The 21,528-nt window shown below is 34.9% G+C and overlaps 1 pseudogene; it reads right to left on the bottom strand.

Annotated features, from left to right (window-relative positions):
• Window positions 1–19,139: 19,139 nt before the first annotated feature.
• LOC111908760 (14-3-3 protein 10-like) overlaps window positions 19,140–21,528 on the bottom strand; it is a 37,344-nt pseudogene continuing 34,955 nt past the window's right edge.

The raw sequence follows: 21,528 nt of genomic DNA, 5'->3' as shown, positions 1-21,528 counted from the left end.
AGTATGTATATATAATTTATATAAAATAAATAAATAAATAAAAATAAAAATAACTACCGGAATTTATTGTGTTTATACTTTCGTTTGCTTGTGACAATTTAGATCTTATTTATGTTTAAAAAATTGACTAACCAAATGACAAGATTCTATAAAACATTAGTTTATAACCCGTAAGGGCCACGGTTATAAAATTAATTAAATTTTCATAATAAAAATTTATAATTATTAATCAATTATTTTAAATAAATCATTTTAAATAATTTATTAATTAGGAGATATATCAAACTTTTAAAGTTATTTTAAATTCAAATTTAACATATAATAAGAAAATGTAAATTTAAATTTTGAAATAAGTTGCATAATATATCTAAGTTACACACGACATAATATTAATGAAGATTTGTATTACGGTGATATTTGACAAATGAAGATTAAAACTATTTATTTATTAGAATAGAGATTTTAGATTGATAAATGCTAAATTAGTTATTTTTTTAAATGGCTTCCGACAGCGGTATTCGGTGTTGCCCTCCCTCCTTGAGGAAGAGGGTTCAAGTCCCACTGTGAATATTGATGAAATAATTTAGGAATAGTTTAGTATATATTTATACTAGTTTATAACCCGTGGGAACCACAGTTACAAAATTAATTAAATTTTCATAGTGAAAACTCAAAATTGTTAATCAATTATTTTAAATAAATTATTAATTAATAGATATATTTTTAATTATAAAAATTATAAGTGTTAATTTAAATAAACACGTGAAATTATATCACCTTACAATTTGTTTTAATTTTATTTTATTTATAATGTTATTAATTTAATGTAATTAGAGTGGTAAAGTTAAATTTTGAAATTTGAAATAGAGAATTAATAGGTTGACAAATGGCATGTATTAATTAATAGACTAAAAGGGTGACACATGGCAAAAATAAAATAAAATATGTATTAATTAGAAGGCCTAATAGGATGACACATGTCAAAATGAAATTAAAACTATTCTTTTATTAGAATTAGAAATAGAATAGAGATTTGTTGTCCAAAAAATTAAAAATATTATTAGAAGTTATCATTAATGAGATTAGCTCTTAATTATTTTGAGTTACATGGCCGATATGAGAATTTATAATGGGTTGCCAAACCCAACACATCGACCCAATCTATTCTGCCTACCTGGTGAGTAAACACGGAGCAAGGACCCAAGGGGTCAAATCATAAGGTCCAACCCAATTTGTATACCTACTTACTTTATTCTAGTTCTAGAATAATACGTTGTTTCCTATCGTCATCCACACCGACACACTTCCGTTCTTTCTCGCCTCCTACTTTTGTCTTACGAACACATGTAAGTCTTTGATCATTTACCCAATAACTTAGAAATTCCTTTTTAATAAACAAAAACAAAAACAGAATGTTAACGTAGTAATGATGTCAATATCTTAATTGCTAACGAGCTTATAAAAGTTAGCTCTAGGTTTGTTCCACAACGACTATATACAACTTTTTTTTGTAACCATTCATTATTGGGCAATATCTAAGATGTTTGATAGATATCACCACACACGTATCGTTGCTAGGAACAGATGTAAGGAAAATCTCAGCAACATATTACAAATTAAGGCGATATGTTTACGTGATGGGTGATAATACTTTTTTATGGCAACTTAAAGGGCGTGTGTTAATTCTATACTTGGTGGAGGTTTCCAATCTTTGGTTAAATAACTAAGAAAATATCAGCGATCGGTGTATCACTATTGATGTCCTGGACAGCGAATGACAAACATTAAATGAGACTGTTGATGGTTGTGAATCTGGACCAAACGGATTACTGCTACAAAGCACATATATAATTATTAATTAATATATGGAAAACTTTTGCTCCTATAAAGAGAGTTTGAGGTTCAAGTTAGCTTCTTCTTCTTCTTCTTCTTTCCTGGGTTGCTTAGGTTTCTGGTGGACAGGTACAGGACTTGTGTGGCAACCGACCGTGAAATCTTGCCATTCAAATACGGGAGAAGATGGTGATTGCAGATGGTGTAATTTTCTGGTCTTGTTAGTTTTCTCCATGTCTGACAATAATTCTTGCCTTCTCCGATCCCGTGCTTCTCTGAAGCTTCTGATGAGAGTAAAAAAAATCTCCATCTTCCTATCATCATCATCATCCTCCTCCAAATGGTGTTGTTGTCCGGATGATATGATGTTGTGACGATTTTCCATGGGTCAAATAAAATATGGTTTGGAGTTTGGAAGACTTGATTTTATACAAGGATGATCGTGGAATCAATCAGCTATGTTGACTCTATCGTTTTTAACATGACAGACTCCGCCCTACGTCATTCAAGTACGTAACCTTGGCCTACGTCACCGAGGATTTTATCTCCTGACTTCCATGGGCCGCCCATGTGATTGTATATAGAGCACATTATAGCGTTTAGACTAGGCTTGCACAAAAAAAACGGTTTACGATCAGAACCGGTGGCCGAACCGAAACCGGTTCGCCCTTGAACCGATCCGATGTCGAACCGAACCGCCGGTTTGTAGTAATTAGGACTTCTAGCCATTCGAACCGGTTTATGCTGAACCGGTTTTGAACTGATTTTGAACCGGTCTAGAGAACCGGTTATGAACCGGTCTTACAAATTAACCATGCATATATTAGCCATGATATCCAAAGATACAAAGCAAACATTGTAAAAAAGAAGCAATTACATCCGATTTTTTTTGAAATGGTTCACCGAACCGGTTTATGGTGAATCGGTTAGTACTGAACCGAACCGGTTTGTATAGGTTCGAATTATTTTGGTGGTGAACCGATTTAGGGGTGAACCTGTTTTGACTTCGTTGATCAGAACCGAACCGGTTTTTTGAACCAGTCCGGTTCAAGAAAAAAACCGGTTTGTGTATCTCTAGTTTAGACTATCCCATTCACAACCCAATCCAACCCAATCATATATTAAAAAATTAATTTCTTTCTCTTCCACGTCTTCAACTCAATTAATCTCAATCTTTTACTTTCATTGGCAATCCAACCTAATCCAATTGTATATTTAAAAAATATATCAATATTGGTATCATATCGTAGAGAAAAATTAATCACGTTTTTTCATATATATTTTATTTATTTATTTACTCAAAATGAAAAAAATAGTTACTAACAAAATTAATTTTAACTACAAAAGTAATTTAACTCCACCACTAAATCTCTATTCTAATAAATGAATAAGTTTATTTTCCTTTTGACAAGTGTCATTATATTAGAACTTCTCATTAATATTATATGTCCCTTATCATACCATTTGCCAACATATTAATAATTCATTTCAAATTTCAAATTTTAAATTTCTCACATTTACATTTAATTTTAAATTTCAAAAATTAAAATTTTTTCACTTTAATTATATTAAAATTAATAACATTAGATTAAAAAATAAAATAAAATAAATACAAATTATAATGTAATATAATTTCACGTATTTATTTAAATCAACGATTATAATTTTATATAACTAAATAAAATATCTCTTAAAGTAATACTTTATTTAAAATAATTGAATATAAATTTTGTTTTTTAATATGAAAGTTTAATTAATTTTATAATCGTGATTCTCACGGGTTATAAACTAGTAATATTATTAAAAAGAAGCGAGCTTTGGTGATCTTGGATTGTACATGTGGCCTAGGTCACCAAATATATTTTAGTTTTGATTTTCTTTTAATTTATATATGATGAGCCATTCACCAAAATCACCCCAATAGGGGTAGTCTTAGTACAACTTTTATCGATGATTGATTGGTAAAATTAGTCATTAGAGTCGGTAATGGGTTTAGGTTTAATCAATTTATTATTAGGTTCAAAATTAGAATTAGAGCGTTGGTTTGGGTTTAATTAATTTATTATTAGGTTGAAAATTTCAACCAAACCCAAACTGTTTATTTAAATTAGTTCATATTTTCAATCAAACTCAACCTTTTAGATAAATGAGTTGTTACCAGGTTGACGTGTTTATACAGTTTCCAACCAAATCTTTTAAATAAATCGGTTAAACTTTGGTTGACCCATTTAAATTAGAAATAAATAAATAAATAACAAAAAATTAAACCATTTAAATTAGTTATAGACTTTTAAAAAAATTCAAAATATGACAAAAACACAATCACAATTCACATATAAAAAGAACTTGTTCAAATAACATTAAAGATATATAATTTTTACGTATTTTGGAGAGTAACTAATGTTGTTGGTGCCAAGAAAAAAAGATAGGAATTAGGATTCCATTTTTTTTAAATATAAATCATAATATGAACATTATAATTTATAAATTAATACCTAGATTAATACATGAAAATATATAAATAATTATTGAATTAAATATAAATTAATGTTAAATGGGTTGATAATTTTTACGTGACCCAACATATTTAATTAAATGAGTTAGATGGGTTGACCCATCTAACTTGAATGGGTTATAAATCTCGACCCAATCCATTAATTGTAGGTTGTGTTCGGTTTGAATTAGTTAATTGAATCGATTTTTGTCAGCTCTATGTAAAATGTATTTTTTGGGTTTTATAGCAATGTCATTCCGACTACACATCACTTTATTAATTTATTATTTGTGACTATTAAGTCCCCTACCTTGGCCTACGGCCACCCCCAATTACTAAAAACACATTTTCAACGATAGAAATTTACCAATTGCGACGCACAATAATTCTACGACAGACAACAAAAGTAGACCGTCATAAAATGTCATATTTCCTTAAAGCAATTTGTCGTCTTCTATGGATCCCCTTCTACGTATTCATCACAAAATTATCAACACTCAGCCATTGGAAAAAAAAATAGACAAAAAACAAATTTGGGTAGCTCCAGGGGTATTGTGCTCGAGAAATTGACTCGTCATTTGCTCCACTAGTCACAACATTGTCGTCACCACCCCCCACACCCGTCACTATTTCCATTAATGTTAACGCCTTCTCGATTTAGTGGATTACGATCGGTTATGCTCAAGAAATTGACTTGTCATTGTCTACACCGATCACGCCATTGTCGTTACCATTTGCTGCAAAACTCACCATTTCATCACTATTCACGCCCTCGCGATGAGGGGGGGGGGGGGGGGGGTTGTTACAATTTAGGGTTTGCATATTTTTTCGTCATCCTCTTTCACAACAATAATGATAAAAGCTAAAGTGTAAACCTTCTTTATGTTGATTTCCTTATGATCTTAGATAGTACATTGTAAACACAAGTGTTTACCTTCTTTACGTTATTATCATACATATATGATTAGTTATTTCCTTGTATATTGCATATTGTTACTTGTTAGTATTTAATAATTAGTTATGATTTGTTAAGTTTTAGGATTTGTTACTTCGGAGAAAATGCTTGACCAACTTATTTAGTCATCCCAATGTAATCATCAAATCTAACATTACAACAGTGGGACCAACACATACATCCATTCTAATTAAAGTTAGCATCATTCACTTCTAATTTGATAATTGACCCAACAATGTCATGGTTGCTACTCTTGGTAGGAGGTAATCAGCCTTGTGTTTCTCATCTTGCACTTGGTTCTAAATGAAACCCCATAGAAGTTAATGAAACATTAGGATTCCTTAAAATCTACCAACCCAATTTTCTATCCTCACATCAGCATAGATAATCATATATATGTAAGACTTTTTTTTCATATTCAAATTTCTTTCTCTTTCTCTCTCCATGCTACAAGTGTATCAATGGTCACAAATACTACATGAGGTGTAATTACATATAACCCCCCCCCCCCCCCCCCCCCAAAAAAAAAAAAAAAAAAAAAAATCCATTCACCAAACATTAATTAAAGGTGGATGCTATAATAAATAAATTAATAAAAACAAATATTTATTTCTTGCCTTTAACTCTAAACTTTATCAATGGTCACAAGTACTACATGAGGCGTAATTACCTATAAACCCCCCAAATCCATTCACCAAATCTTAATTAAAGTAGGATGCTATAATAAATAAATTAATAAAAAAAAATTTCTATTTCTTGCCTTTAACTCTAATATATATATATATATATATATATATATATATATATATATATATATATATATATATATATATATATATATATCCTATTTTTCTCAAAGTGCATACATCACTTGAGATGTACGTGTTAAAGAAAACATGTCCTTACATCTACACTGTTCTCCAATCGTATCTATCGTTTCCCTAAAACATCGCATCATTATACTAGCACCTCCACCATCAATGTTGTCATTCTATTTCTCTTTCTTGACATTCTCTTGTCTTTATGTTTCTCTCTACAACTCTTTGCACAAATTTCTGGTCATCTTCTCCAATGATTTAAGATAAGCCTAACTCTATTCACTTCACTCCACTATATTCCTATTGAGTTTCTTCTTGTTCCGATCATTTTTTTCAAACGTCCTTGTGTTTAAGTCTTTATTCGTGTTTACGGTTTTCTTCTTTTCGTTATAATCAATCCCATGGATGCCTAAATGAAGGTAATTCATCGTTCCATTTTTCTTTTTCAATGTTGATTGATAATGTTCTCAATACATGGATAAAATTTTTAACTCCCAAGAGAAGTGAAACATTTTTGTTGTTTCATGTAGGATAAGAATTATGCTTTTGTTTTCAATAGGATTTCATAGAGGAAATGATTGCAAACATTAATGGGGTATGACACCAACCCTTATTGTAACATCTAGATCTTTGAGGTAAGAAAGCTTAACAAAGTTTGGAACTGAGATAGGTCATGACGTGAGGATAGCCTTCTCACATCGTGACTTAGCTGTAGTGTGACAACTAGTTATTTTCAATATTGTAAAACTCAACTAAAGTCAAACATGTCAAATAAAGTCAAACTTGTTGTTTTGATTTATTTATTTAAGGATAGGTTGATAACCTTTATGTGTTTAAAAGCTTTTAATTAGAAGTGTAGTGCTTAATCATAGAAGTCTCGCATGGGCTGTAAACCTTAGGACCGCAAACCCTCGAGCCTATACATATCGGGGGACCGAAAACACCTCGTCACTTCTACCATTCTAGCTGAAAACACACTTTTTACTCTCAAGAACACTAACCGAAACCCCCTCATTCTCTCTTAACTATCATCTAAAATCCTTTGTATCCCCTTCGGATTTTTCTTAGAACATCAAGTGTTCTTCATTTCATTAAGATCCTCAGCCGAAAACCCTTGAATCTCCTTGGTTTCACAAAGAACACCAAGATCTTCAATGGGCCGAAAACCCAAAGGGCTGGCCAAAAACTCCTTACAACCTTCCTAAATAGCTTCCAACACTCTTATTTGTAAGTGAAACTTACAAATTAGTCAATTTCCTTAACGTACTTGCGATTATATTCACTAATTGTATACACGTATATTACATGAAATGCTTTTAGGACTCGTTTTTGCCTTGGGATCTAACTTGGGGAAACAAACATCCTATATCGAACCTTCAAACGAACCACTCACATAAGGTGAGTTCATACCCCTGAAATTTACCTTTTCCAATTTTTTTTTTTTGGGGGGGGGGGGGGGATACAAGTACAACACAATTTAATTGTGTTAACTCTTACATGTGAAAACAAACAAACAAAGGATTTCTTATGCTTATAAATATTGTTAAAATCATTTCAAAACTCGTTTAAACTATTTTAGATTTATGTTATATCAAAATCATATTCGTTTGTATATATGTGTATAATCATGCTTTAACGGACTTAGGACTATTGCTAAATACCGTAACTCCTGTTCCTTGTTTGGTTGTGGGCTTAGGGTAAGATCACTAGTTCGACTATCGGCTAAATCATAATTATACATGCTAAATATATACATGAAAATTAAATCTCATTTTCAAAGACATACTTAACTCAGTTGCATATGTTGGGCAATTGAGTCTTTTCTCCGAACCATTTACAGTTCAAACAATCATACTAGTAGACTATAATAGGTATAGTCTAGATAATCAATTCATACTATTTTCTAGATCAGAGAAACAATACATGAATCAATACATACATACTACTACATTTCATTACAAAGTATACTATTCATTTACAAGAACAAGAAGGAACTTACATACTATATGTAAACAAGTTAACTAGAATGTGAAAACACAATTTCGTGGCATAGCAATATACTTGCTAAGTCATGTTTTGTAACCGGAGTCTCCTTGAGGGAGAGTGTGCATTTGTGTATAGATCTATATAGGATTGACCATCCCACACCTTGCTGCTAGCTACAATGGGACCTGCAGGTCTACGGGTGACAAATGTCATATCATTTTCGACGCCTGAAGAACGTCGTGTTTTATACTAGTCAATCAAGCATAGTTATAACCTTAATCACATTAATGACTTAATTAACTAACTCAGTTACAAGGCAGTTAATTCATCAGTAGTGTATTTTAAAACAATACTACTGTAAATCTTCAATGTCCATTACATACATACAATGATATTCTCACATGAGCAATGCATACTTTTTCTAGTAAAGATAGTTTACAAATATGGAAAACATACATTTTATACTATTTCAAGTACAAACATACATTTTACACTATTACAAGAGAACACACATACAAAACAGTTGGGTCTTGGGTAAAAGATTACTTTTCATTTAAGCAGAAAATATAGGATTTTCTAGGAAGTACACCAACATTTTCATGAAACAAAAACAAACATTTTGACACTAAATACATATGAACTCACCAATTTAAATGTTGATATTCTCTTTCAAAATAACTTGTATTCTCAGGGAACCAGTAGATAGGTACACGAGTACAGGTTTTTGAGAAGACGGAACATGTTGAAGACTCATCTATTATTTTTGCTATACATTTGGTGTCATACAACTATACAAACAACACACATGTATTAACTTTTTTTATTAATGCAATGGATTTTATTGCTTATTTTACTATCTTGCATTGTTATAATACTATACACGACGTCCTCCGCCCCCGAATGTTTCTGCCATCTCGGTTTAGGGGTGTGATAGATTGGTATCAGAGCATTGTTTATAGTGAACTAAGTATATCAACTCATAAAAGATATACAACTATAAATACAATGGGATAAAAATACTATGACCAAGAGATTATAATTTTTAAATATAAAATATTTTACTAAAGTATACATACATACATACAAACCAGAACAATGTCATACAGAACATAACAAAAGTATTGCGATTGTTGAACAACACAAGTTTGCTTGGGGATATATAATCAGGTCTGGGATTGATATAGCCTGATTAACTATATCTATTCGAGAAGTGATTAGCATGTGCCTAGGAATGGTTGTTGTGTTGCAACAAGTCTAAAACTTACCAACTCTACTACAATGAAACATTAAAACATAACATAAGCTTAAAATATTATAGGAGTATTTTGTTGTACTATAATTACTTATGTGAAATCTAAAAAGACCTTTACTAGTAGGTCGGTAGTTGCTGACTGGATACGCTAAGGTTATATGTGACTAAGATGCTATAGACATAGAATCTGTGATCTTCGCTTTACTTCATGTTCCTTGTTTGGTTGTGGTCTTAGAGTTGGATCACTTATTCGAAGGTCTATTCTATCTTGGTTATATACAGTTGGTATGCACTACGTAAGTAGTGAAGTAACTGGTAAGGATCTACCTTTAAATATATTTAGGAATACATCTATTATATGTCTTTTACACCCCTATTCTCTCTTAGATAACGTGGTTGTATTTCATCTGCCGGGAGACCCGTACTTTCCCGATCAAGGGATCGGTGGATGGCTTGAAGCTGAACAAGAAGAAGATAACCATATGGTCCCAGTAGAAGAAGACCCCGAGGAGAGTTATGAGAAAGAGAACAAAGATGAAGTTCAAGAAGACTCTGACTCAGAGCTGGAGGTCTATAATCCACCTCAAGTTGCCCAAAATCCAAACCCTCGACTGGATTTTCAAGGCCCGATGCCTCTATGGGCAGTAAACTTGGGAAGGTGGAGCCACGAACAGGGACAACCACCTCCTTATAATGGAGACCGAAGCTTCTACAACTTGAGCGAGGGAGGCTCAGCTAACAAAATCCTCCCTGTCTTGGTTCGTCGGGTTGCTCGCAATGTTGAATAAGGAAGAGCGACCATCGACCAAGTCATGGAAATTAGGGCTAACTCAGGAGTCAACACAGTTCGTCTCCACCATCTGACCGATGACGAGGAGTTAACAAGGACTCACATTGATGCACTACAGAGGGAACTGAATGCCATCCGATCCGATGTTAAAGAACTTCGGCAGAGCCAATTTGCATTGGATAGGCGTGTATGGGAAACAGAACATCAGTTGGCTGAATCCAGGGCAGAATCTAGTAGTAACCAAAACAACACTCCTCGCGAGTAGAACATACTCTACTCACTCTTTTTATATAGATTAAGTCTACTTGTAGACTCTAGTGTTATTTTCCTGTTAATGTTTAGACCTTGAAATCTTAGATTCGTTAGGTCTTTATGCTGTCAAATTTTTCTCTATGTTGGTATGTTGAAGACCTATTACAAGGTCAATTTTTCTTTGAACTCTATACATCTATAATACCAATGAATTGACAGGCATTAAATTCTCTTGGAAAATCTCTATCCAAATTCTTTCATATTTCTAGTGGTAGAACTCTATTGTAAACACTTAAACAATTACATGTTGAACTAGGGTGATTTGGTTCAAGGAACACTCACATTATACTCACTATTGACATCTTACCATTATCTTCATTTTTATAAACTTATAGTTGAAAGATGCCTCCTCGTAAATCTAACAAACACAATCCGCCAATAACTACAACTCAACCACCACCTCCACCGCAATTCAATCCTGCAGTTTTTCAAGTTGCATTGACCGCGGTTGTGACAGCAGCCTTTACTCAGATCAACATTAGCGGTACTAGTAGGGGTGGAACCAGAATTAACTCTGACCAAGGTGATAGTCATGGACACCCTAGGGAGTGTTCATACAAGGACTTCACCAACTGCAAACCCAAAGCCTTTCATGGTAACGGTGGAATCATTGCTCTATCGCAATGGTTTGATAAAATAGAGTCTATCTTCGATATCTGCTCCTATCTTGAAGGAAGAAAAGTAAAATTTGTTGTTTGCACCTTCTCCGACCGGCCCTCACATGGTGGAATGGCCATGTCAAGTAACTTACACTCATAGTGGCTAACGCGATGGGTTGGGAGACACTGAAGGATCTAATAAGGGGAGAATATTGTCTGAGGGGCGAGGTAAAGAAGTTACAACAGGAACTTTGGGGAATTACTATGAAAGGCTCAGACATAGTAGCTTACACTACTAGATTTAGTGATCTTCCGACTCTATGTCCGGGGATGGTCCCCACGGAAAGCAAGAAAATCGAGAGGTACATCTGGGGAGTGTTACCTCCATTTCAGGGGAATGTATTGTCTTCAAACCCCTCTACATTCGATAGTGTCAAACGATTGGCATAAAGACTCATTGACCATGGACTCCGTGAACCAGTAGCAATCCCTGTCCTAGAACCAACCAAAGAGAACGACAAGAAGAGAAAGTTTTGGGACAAAAAGAAGAGCCAATCGGCGCAAAACTCTGCCAAGAAACAGGAGATTGTGGCAGTTCATGACGCACAACCCCTGTGGTCCCTCCACCATCAAAGTAGTATGCTGGAAGTCTGCCGAAATGCAACAAGTTCAACTTCCATCATAATGGACCTTACCGAGAGATGTAATGTTCCAACTGCAATAGGAAGGGGCACACTGCCCATTTTGTAAAGCCCCTCAAGACCAATCACCCAGGTCCTTGGTGTTGGAGTAGGTCAGGCCTTCTACAGGTGTGGTGTAGTTGGGCACTACAAACGGTCTTGTCCAAAGGTGGGGAATACTGGTGGAGTAGGGAGAGTTTTGGCGATTGGCCATGAAGAAGTCATTGCAGAACCTACGGTGGTTACGGGTACGTTTCTTCTCGATAACTTTTATGCATGCATACTATTTGATAATTGAGTGGAGAGGATTTTCCTGAATCAAAAATATAAACACTTACTTAAACAACAACCACAAGAACTAAAAGAAACGTTCACCGTAGAAATGGCTAACGGGAAGACTGATAGCACTAACGATATATACATAGGATGCACCCTCTCTCTAGATAGTTATTCATTTCAAATCGACCTCATGCCCGTCTTAATTAAAAGTTTTGACAACATTATCAGCATGGATTGGTTGAGTCTTCATCGTGTTGATATCCTGTGTTTTGAGAAAGTTGTTCGTCTTAATCTACTGAATAGCGAAACCCTAGTAATCTATGGTGACAAACCAGGCACGAATCTTCGAATCATCTCGAGTATTCAAGCCCAAAAGTACTTACGAAAGGAATATCATTCGTTCCTTGCTCACGTTGTTGATGGGAGCCAAAAAAGGCGAATGACATAAAGAACATCCCAGAAATCCGTGACTTTCCCGACATCTCTCCCAAAGATCTTCCAAGATTATCACCACAACATCAAGTCGAGTTCAAAATCGACTTATTTCCAGGAGCTACCCATGTAGCCAAATCCCCTTATCGACTAGCACTAGCTGAGATGCAGGAACTATCCAATCATCTGAACGAACTGCTCAGCAAAGGATTTATAAGACCAAAATTCTCACCCTGGGGAACACCGGTCTTGTTCGTAAACAAGAAGGATGGATCGTTCCGTATGTGCATCGATTATCGCGAGCTAAACAAACTGACCATTAAGAACCATTACCCTCTACCGTGTATAGACGACTTGTTCGACCAACTTCAAGGAGCAAGCTACTTTTCAAAGATTGAATTAAGATCCGAGTATCACCAAATACGAGTTTTAGAGGAAGATGTTCCCAAAACAGCCTTCCGAACTCGTTATGGTCACTACGAGTTCGTAGTGATGCCTTTCGGATTAACCAATGCACCCTAGTGTTCATGGATTTAATGAATCGGGTGTGCCGTCCTTACTTAGATAAGTTTGTGATTGTATTCATCGATGATATACTTATCTAATCTCACAGTGAGGAGGAACATAGTCAACACTTACGACAGATCTTGGAAACACTACGAGCAAAGAAGCTTTATGCGAAGTTCTCTAAATGTGAATTTTGGATTCAAAGAGTCGAATTATTGGTTCACATGGTTTGCAAGGAGGGAATTCATGTGGACCCTTCCAAAATCAAAGCCATCGAGAACTGGTCAGTACCAAGGACGCCTACAAAAATCCGTCTATTCTTAGACCTCGCTGGCTACTATCGCAGATTCATTCCGAACTTCTCAAAGATCGCGAAACCACTTACCACATTGACCCAGAAAGGTGTGACCTTTGACTAGGAAGAGAAATAAGAGAAGGCGTTCCAAACGCTTAAGCAAGGCTTGTGCAGCGCATCGATACTATCCCCTCCCGAGGGGATAGAAGATTTTGTGGTATACTGTGATGCATCCATCCAAGGGCTTGGTTGTGTTCTTATGCCACGGGGAAAGGTCATCGCCTATGTCTCAAGACAACTTAAGGCACATGAAGTCAACTACACTACTCATGATCTGGAGTTAGGAGCAGTAGTATTTGCTCTGAAAATCTGGAGATTCTACCTGTATGGTACGAAGACCACTATCTTTACAGACCACAAGAGTCTCCAACATATATTCGACCAAAAGGAGATCAACATGAGACAACGACGATGGTTCGAGCTACTAAATGACTACGAATGTGAAATTCGTTATAATCCCGGTAAAACCTATGTAGTAGCTGACACCCTAAGTTGGAAAGAGTACTCAGGTAGTAGAGTCAAGGCATTGACTATGGCAATCCATTCACATCTGTCCACACAAATTAAGGAGGCTCAACAGGAAGCCTTAAAGCCTGAAAATGTGGCAGGTGAAACCCTGAGAGGGATGGATAAGAACTTAGAAGTCAAGGGTGACGGAGTCTTATACCTCATGGATCGGATCTGGACACCGAAGCTCTGTGGTTTTAGAGACGTTGTCATGAACAAAGCACACAATACTAGATACTCCATTCATACAGGTTCATACAAGATGTATCTGGATCTCAAAAAGTTATATCGGTGGCCTAACATGAGAGCAGATATTGCTACATTTGTGGGCAAGTGTCTTACTTGCACCAAGGTTAAGGTAGAATACCAAAAGCCATCAGGTTTACTACAACAACCGGAAATACCTGAGTGGAAGTGGGAGCGGATTACAATGGATTTCATAACCAAGTTTCCTAGGACAACGGGTGGTCTCGATACCATTTGGGTTATCGTTGACAGGTTAACTAAGTCCGCGCACTTCCTACCAATCAAAGAAACTGAAAAATAGAGAAACTGACCCGAACATACATTAGAGAAATAGTACGACTGCATGGTGTTCCCATATCTATTATCTCCGATAGGGACAGTAGATTCACCCCAAGATTCTAGCAGTCGCTACAAAAATCCCTGGGAACTAGGTTGGACATGAGTACAGCCTACCACCCACAAACTGATGGACAGAGTGAGAGAACTATACAAACATTAGAAGACATGTTGAGAGCTTGTGTGATCGAATTTGGTAAAGCATGGGATATCCATTTACCATTTGTCGAGTTTTCATACAACAAAAACTACCATACTAGTATCAAAGTTTCTCCATTCGAGGCCCTCTATGGTCGGAAGTACAAATCCCCTCTGTGTTGGGCTGAGGTAGGTGACACACAACTAGCTAAAGGACAAGTTCCTGAAAGCACTCTCACTTGTCCAGAAATCATTAGAGAGACAACAAAAAAAATTGTAAAAATTTGTGAACGATTGAAAGCCTCTAGAGATCGACAGAAAATCTATGCTAACAAAAGACGGAAACCCTTGGAATTTCAGGTTGGTGACATTGTTCTATTGAAGGTCTCACCCTAGAAGGGAATGATATGCTTCGGAAAGTGTGGTAAACTAAATCCAATGTACATTGGGCCTTTTGAGATTCTTGCTAGAATCGGACTTGTATCTTACAAACTCCGACTACCTCAAGAACTTAGCAACATACACCCTACCTTCCACGCATCCAACCTGAAGAAGTTTCTATCTAATGAGACTCTAGTAATCCCACTCAATGAAATCGGGATCAATGAGAGCCTCAAATTCGTGGAAGAACCAGTAGAAATCATGGATAGGGAAGTCAAGCAAATAAAACAAAGTCATATCCCAATAGTGAATGTTCGCTGGAATGCAAAACGGGGACCTGAATTCACTTAGGAGCGAAAGGATCAAATGAAACATAATTATCTGCATCTTTTCCCTTAGTCTATGTGTATCTCTTAGACTTAATTTAGGGACGAAATTCCATCTGACGGGGGGATGATGTGACAACCTGTTATTTTCAATATTGTAAAAGTCAACTAAAGTCAAACATGTCAAATAAAGTCAAACTAAGTCAAAATTGTTGTTTTGATTTATTTATTTAAGGTTAGGTTGATAACCTTTAAGTTTTTAAAAGCTTTTATTTAGAAGTGTAGTGCTTAATCATAGAAGTATCGCATGAGCTGTAAACCTTCAGACCGAAAACCCTCAGTTCACAGCCGAGAACATACTTCGGATCGCAAACCCTCAGTTCGTAGCCGAGAACTCCTTTTGACCACAAACTTCAGTCTTATCCACTCGGTGCAAGAACCAATACATGCGTTCCATCATTGATTTCGGCCCTATACATATCGGGGGACCGAAAACACCTCATCACTTCTACTATTCTAGCTGAAAACGCACTTTTTACTCTCAAGAACACTAACCAAAAACCCCCTCATTCTCTCTCAACTATCATCTAAAATCCTTTGTATCCCCTTTGTATTTTTCTTAGAACATCAAGTGTTCTTCATTTCATTAAGATCCTCAGCCGAAAACCCTTGAATCTCCTTGGTTTCACTAAGAACACAAAGATCTTCATTGGGCCGAAAACCCAAAGGACTGGCGAAAAACTCCTTAAAGCCTTCCAAAATAGCTTCTAACACTCTTATTTCTAAGTGAAACTTACAAATTAGTCTACTTCCTTAACGTACTTGCGATTGTATTCACTAATTATATACACATATATTACGTGAAATGCTTTAAGAACTCGTTTTTACCTCGGAATCTAACTTAGGGAAACAAACATCCTATATCGAAACTTCAAACGAACCACTCACATAAGGTGAGTTCATACCCCTGCAGTTTACCTTTTTCAATGTTTTTAGGAATGGGGAATACAAGTAGAACACAATTTAATTGTGTTAACTCTTACATGTGAAAACAAACAAACGAAGGATTTCTTATACTTATAAATATTGTTAAAATCATTTCAAAACTTGTTTAAACTATTTTAGTTTTATGTTATATCAAAATCATACTTGTTTGTATATTTATGTATAATCATGCTTTAACGAACTTAGGACTATTGCAAAATACCGTAACTCCTGTTCCTAGTTTGCTTGTGGGCTTAGGGTTGGATCTCTAGTCTGACTATCGGCTAAATCATAATTATACATGCTAAATATATACATGAAAATTAAATCTCATTTTCAAAGACATACTTAACTCAGTTTCATATGTTGGGCAATTGAGTCTTTTCTCTGAACCATTTACAGCTCAAACAATCATACTAGTAAACTATAATAGGTATAGTCTAGAGAATCAATTCATACTATTTTCTAGATCAGAGAAACAATACATGAATCAATACATACATACTACTACATTTCATTACAAAGTATACTATTCATTTACAAGAACAAGAAGGAACTTACATACTATATGTAAACAAGTTAACTAGAATGTGAAACACAATTTCTTGGCATAGCAATATACTTGCTAAGTCATGTTTTGTAACCGGAGTCTCCTGGAGGGAGAGTGTGCATTTGTGTATAGATCTATATAGGATTGACCATCCCACACCTTGCTGCTAGCTACAATGGGACCTGCAGGTCTACGGGTGACAAATGTCATATCATTTTCGACGCCTGAAGAACGTCTTGTTTTATACTAGTCAATCAAACATGGTTATAACCTTAATCACATTAATACCTTAATTAGCCAACTTGGTTACAAGGTAGTTAATTCATCAGTAGTGTATTTTAAAACAATACTACTGTAAATCTTCAATATGCATTACATACATACAGTGATATTCTCATATGAGCAATGCATACTATTTTTTCAGTAAAGATAGTTTACAAATATGGAAAACATACATTTTATACTATTTCAAGTACAAACATACATTTTACACTATTACAAGAGAACAAACCTACAAGACAGTCAGGTCTTGGGTAAAAGACTACTTTTCATTTAAGCAGAAAATATAGGATTTTATGGGAAGTACACTAACATTTTCATGAAACAAAAACAAACATTTTGACACTAAATACTTATGAACTCACCAACTTAATTGTTGATACCCTCTTTCAAAATAAATTGTATTCTCAGAGAACCAGTAGACAGGTACACGGGCACAGGTTTTTGAGAAGACGGAGCATGTTCAAGACTCGTCTTTTATTTTTGCTATACATTTTGGTGTCATACAACTATACAAAGAACACACATCTATTAACTATTTTATTAATGCAATGGATGTTGTTGCTTGTTTTCCTATTGTGCATTGTTATGATACTGTACACGACATTGTCCGCCCCTGAATGTTTCCGCCATCTCGGTTTGGGGGGTGTGACAGATTGGTATCAGAACATTATTTATAGCGAACTAAATATATCAACCCATAAAAGATATACAACTATAAACACAATGGGATAAAAATACTCTGACCAAGATATTATACTTTTTAAATATAAAATATTTTACTAAAGTATACATACATACATACAAACCAGAATAGTGTAATACTAGAACATAACAAAAGTATTATGATTGTTGAACATCACAAGTAGGCTTGGGGGATATATAATCAGGTCTGGATTGATATAAACTGATCAACTATATATATCCAAGAAGTGAGTAACATGTGCGTAGGAATGGTTCTGGTGTTACAACAAGTCTAAAACTTACCAACTCTACTACAATGAAACACTATAACATAGCATAAACTTAAAATACTATAGGAGTATTTTGTTGTACTATAATTACTTATGTGAAAACGAAAAAGACCCTTACTAGTAGGTCGATAGTTGTTGAGTGGATACGCTAAGGTTATATGTGACTAAGATGCTATAGACTTAGAAGCTGTGATCTTCTTTTTATTTTTTGTTCCTTGTTTGGTTGTGGTCTTAGAGTTGGATCACTTATTCAAATGTCTGTTCAATCTTGGTTATATATAGCTGGTATACACTACGTAAGTATTGAAGTAACTGGTAAGGATCATCCTATAAATATCTTTAGGAATACATCTATTATATGTCTCTTACACCCCTATTCTTGCTTAGATAACATGACTTGATTTCATCTGCCGGGAGACTCATACATTTTTACTATTGTCCATTGGTATGATACCGGAGCAAATTATTTTTTTGCTTATTTTTATTGACCATTCAATATATATTGAGTGATCAATATAGTTTAACCATTCGTACATTTTATCCCTTACTCTTCTAATCATACTTTAATTTAACCCTTATTTTTATTTTAGCTTTCAATTTATTTATTTGTTTACTAGTTACTTAATTCTACCAAATATTTAGTGACATTTGACTTAAGAAATATAAATATAATGATAATATTAATTAGAATAATTTATATTAAAATATGATATGTGTTTAAAAATGATTAACTAAATGAAAGGGTTTATATAGAAAATTTTAAATAGATAATGATATATTAATTAAATTTAAAAAGACAAAAGTTGTTTGAAGAGTTTAATCATTGCAAGACCATTTATTTAGAGGTTAAAATTATTAAAATGGTGATGTGGCAATAACTTTAAGCTATATTTAAGCTATAGAGATGCTCTAAGAAAAACCCTGGCTAAATACTCTTCTCGAACTCAAAGGAATCACCTTTTGCACCCTTTCACTTCAAGCTTTTGCGGGCTAGGACATCCTAAAATCCCAGCATCATATTCCCCTCGATACCTTGGCAACATCTATCTTATATTTTGACCGTTTTGACCAATATAAGCCAAACTCACGTCCCCTGTTACAACATCCACATATATGGCTCATCTAACTAGTCCTGTGCATCTGAGATCTAAAGAGTTGGCTTGTTCCTTAGCAATTGCATAATCAAAGTGTTGTCCTTGTAAGATTCTTCACCAAAGGTGTCTAGCTTAGAGCAATGGCTTCTTCAGATTCCTGTTTAGCCATGTTGCAAGCCTTGTCTGGTGAATTGAGAATCTCATAGTAGAACACTGGAAAATTTAATGCTAATCCCAGTCTTAGCGGATGTGTTGGAACCATATTTGTTGTTGCAATATCCTGTGCAGCTTTATATGAGTTCATAACATCCATAGCTGGTTCCTTTCGCTCATCTCCAACTTCAAACTCATGCAAAAACAACTATGGTAATCTGTAACAACCCATTATTTCAGGTCAATGTAATGTCTAAAAAACAAGTCTTGTAATCTCTTTATGAAGTAATAAGAATATCATCAAAAACTAAAATGTTCAAAAAGCTCTATTTGAGTACACTATGTGGTAAATATCATGATAAGGTTTCCAAAAATATAAAGAACACTAAACTCCGAGTTATAACGAAGGAGTTATGACCAATCAAAGATTCGTAACACTACCGGTAAAGCGTTGCTAAACATAAAACGAGAAATTTCAATAAAATGCTTTTTAGCCTTGGGTTTCTAAATGAAAGTCGTAGATATCATTAAAATGCGAACATAAGAAAAAAGAAAGCCAAAATTTGACTTCGTATCAGGAAGTTATGAATTTTCGAAGTTTCTGACCTAGCAGTAGACAGCTAAAAACTCGAAATAGAGATCGAGTGGTCTATAGCCGACACAACCTAAACAAAAGTTGAATACGCCGACAATAGGAGTACAACAGTAAAAAGTCTGACGAAAATAGACAACAGATGAAGGAGTTATGGGATTTAAACGGACTTTTCCAGGCCCGGCCTGTTAAAATTAATATAATAAAAATAAAGTCAAAATGAGCTGACGGAGTCTAAACGAGAGTTGTAGAGCCTTTTCACACCTACGTGTGCATATAAAGAACGTCGAAATCGGAGCTCGTACGCAAAAGTTACGGATTTTACAAGTTCCGAACACAAAACCCGAAGCTGGCTCAGCCTCACGACGTGAGGGAACCATGCTCACGACGTGAGCTCGTGATTGATGGGTTCCAGAGTGTTAGACACGTCAATTCGTCGAAGAGGATAATGCTGACTAAGCCTCACGACGTGAGCAATCCGAAACTCACAACGTGAGACCCCAAATCAACCCCTATAAATAGAAGCTTAAGGGTGTCGGGTTTTGTGCTCATCTCTTTCCATCCGTGAGACGATTACATCTTCAATGCTACCTTTTTGTTAAAAGGTAATACTTAAAGTCCTGTCTATTATAACCAGAGTCTCCCATTGGGAGAGCGTGTCAAATGTGTATAGATCTATACGGGAAGTCATGATCCCGCGCCCTGACTGTTAGCTACAGTCCTTTGGGTGATAGTTTGTCATAACGTTTCGACGCCTGAAGACCGTCGCCACAGGCATATTATGTTTAGTATGGTTATAAAACTCACCGGATAGACAATTATTATGGTAGTCTAATTTTATGAATGAGTACCTATTAAAAGAATTCTTCATCTAATGAGTGCGATCTTCTTATAGCTTTACTATATAAAACTATGCGTCAACCTTTAAGCATGTCAATTGCTTGCGATTTTCGGTCTTGGACATTAGAGATTGCCTGTTACTTTTGGAAAATAAAGGATTTTCCTGAATCCAAAACAATCAACTAATAGGAAAATAAGGGATTTTCCCGGTGCAACTGTTTACAATTCACAGCAGGAACATTCATACGCATTTCATACTTTTATAAGGAAATAAGGGATTTTCTTGGAAAACGCACGAACTTTGGAATGGCATACATTTTTCTCAAAACCGCTTATGAACTCACCAACTTAATTGTTGACACTTTTTCTTTGAAATAACTTGTATTCTCAGGGAACCGCTAAGCAGGTTTGGAAACCAACTTTTGGGGATTAACGCTCTGACGTTAATTACTTCTTTTGAAAGATGTTTATGTATTTATCTTTTGAACATGTAACCAATAAAATTATGTAAACATTTTGAAACCTTTATATGTATGGTGGTGTGTACTTTCCTTACTATGATCTGTTATGATACTGAATATGACGTCCTCCACCCCCGGATGTTTCCGCCGTTCTGGTTTCGGGGTGTGACAGATTGGTATCAGAGCATTGTTTATAGTTAATTAAGTATATCAAAACCATTTTTGGTATACAACTATAAACACAACTGGGCAAAAACACTACTGAGTAAGAGTCATACTTTTAAAATATAATTTATTTAATTTTTGTAAAGTAGGCATGCATTCATTTCATATTAATAACAGTGTCATAAATAGATCAATATAGAAGTATTATAA

Source organism: Lactuca sativa, chromosome 9 (assembly GCF_002870075.4).
Source record: "Lactuca sativa cultivar Salinas chromosome 9, Lsat_Salinas_v11, whole genome shotgun sequence".
NCBI classification, from domain to species: Eukaryota; Viridiplantae; Streptophyta; class Magnoliopsida; order Asterales; family Asteraceae; genus Lactuca; species Lactuca sativa.
This window is presented reverse-complemented; position numbering and strand designations above follow the sequence as displayed.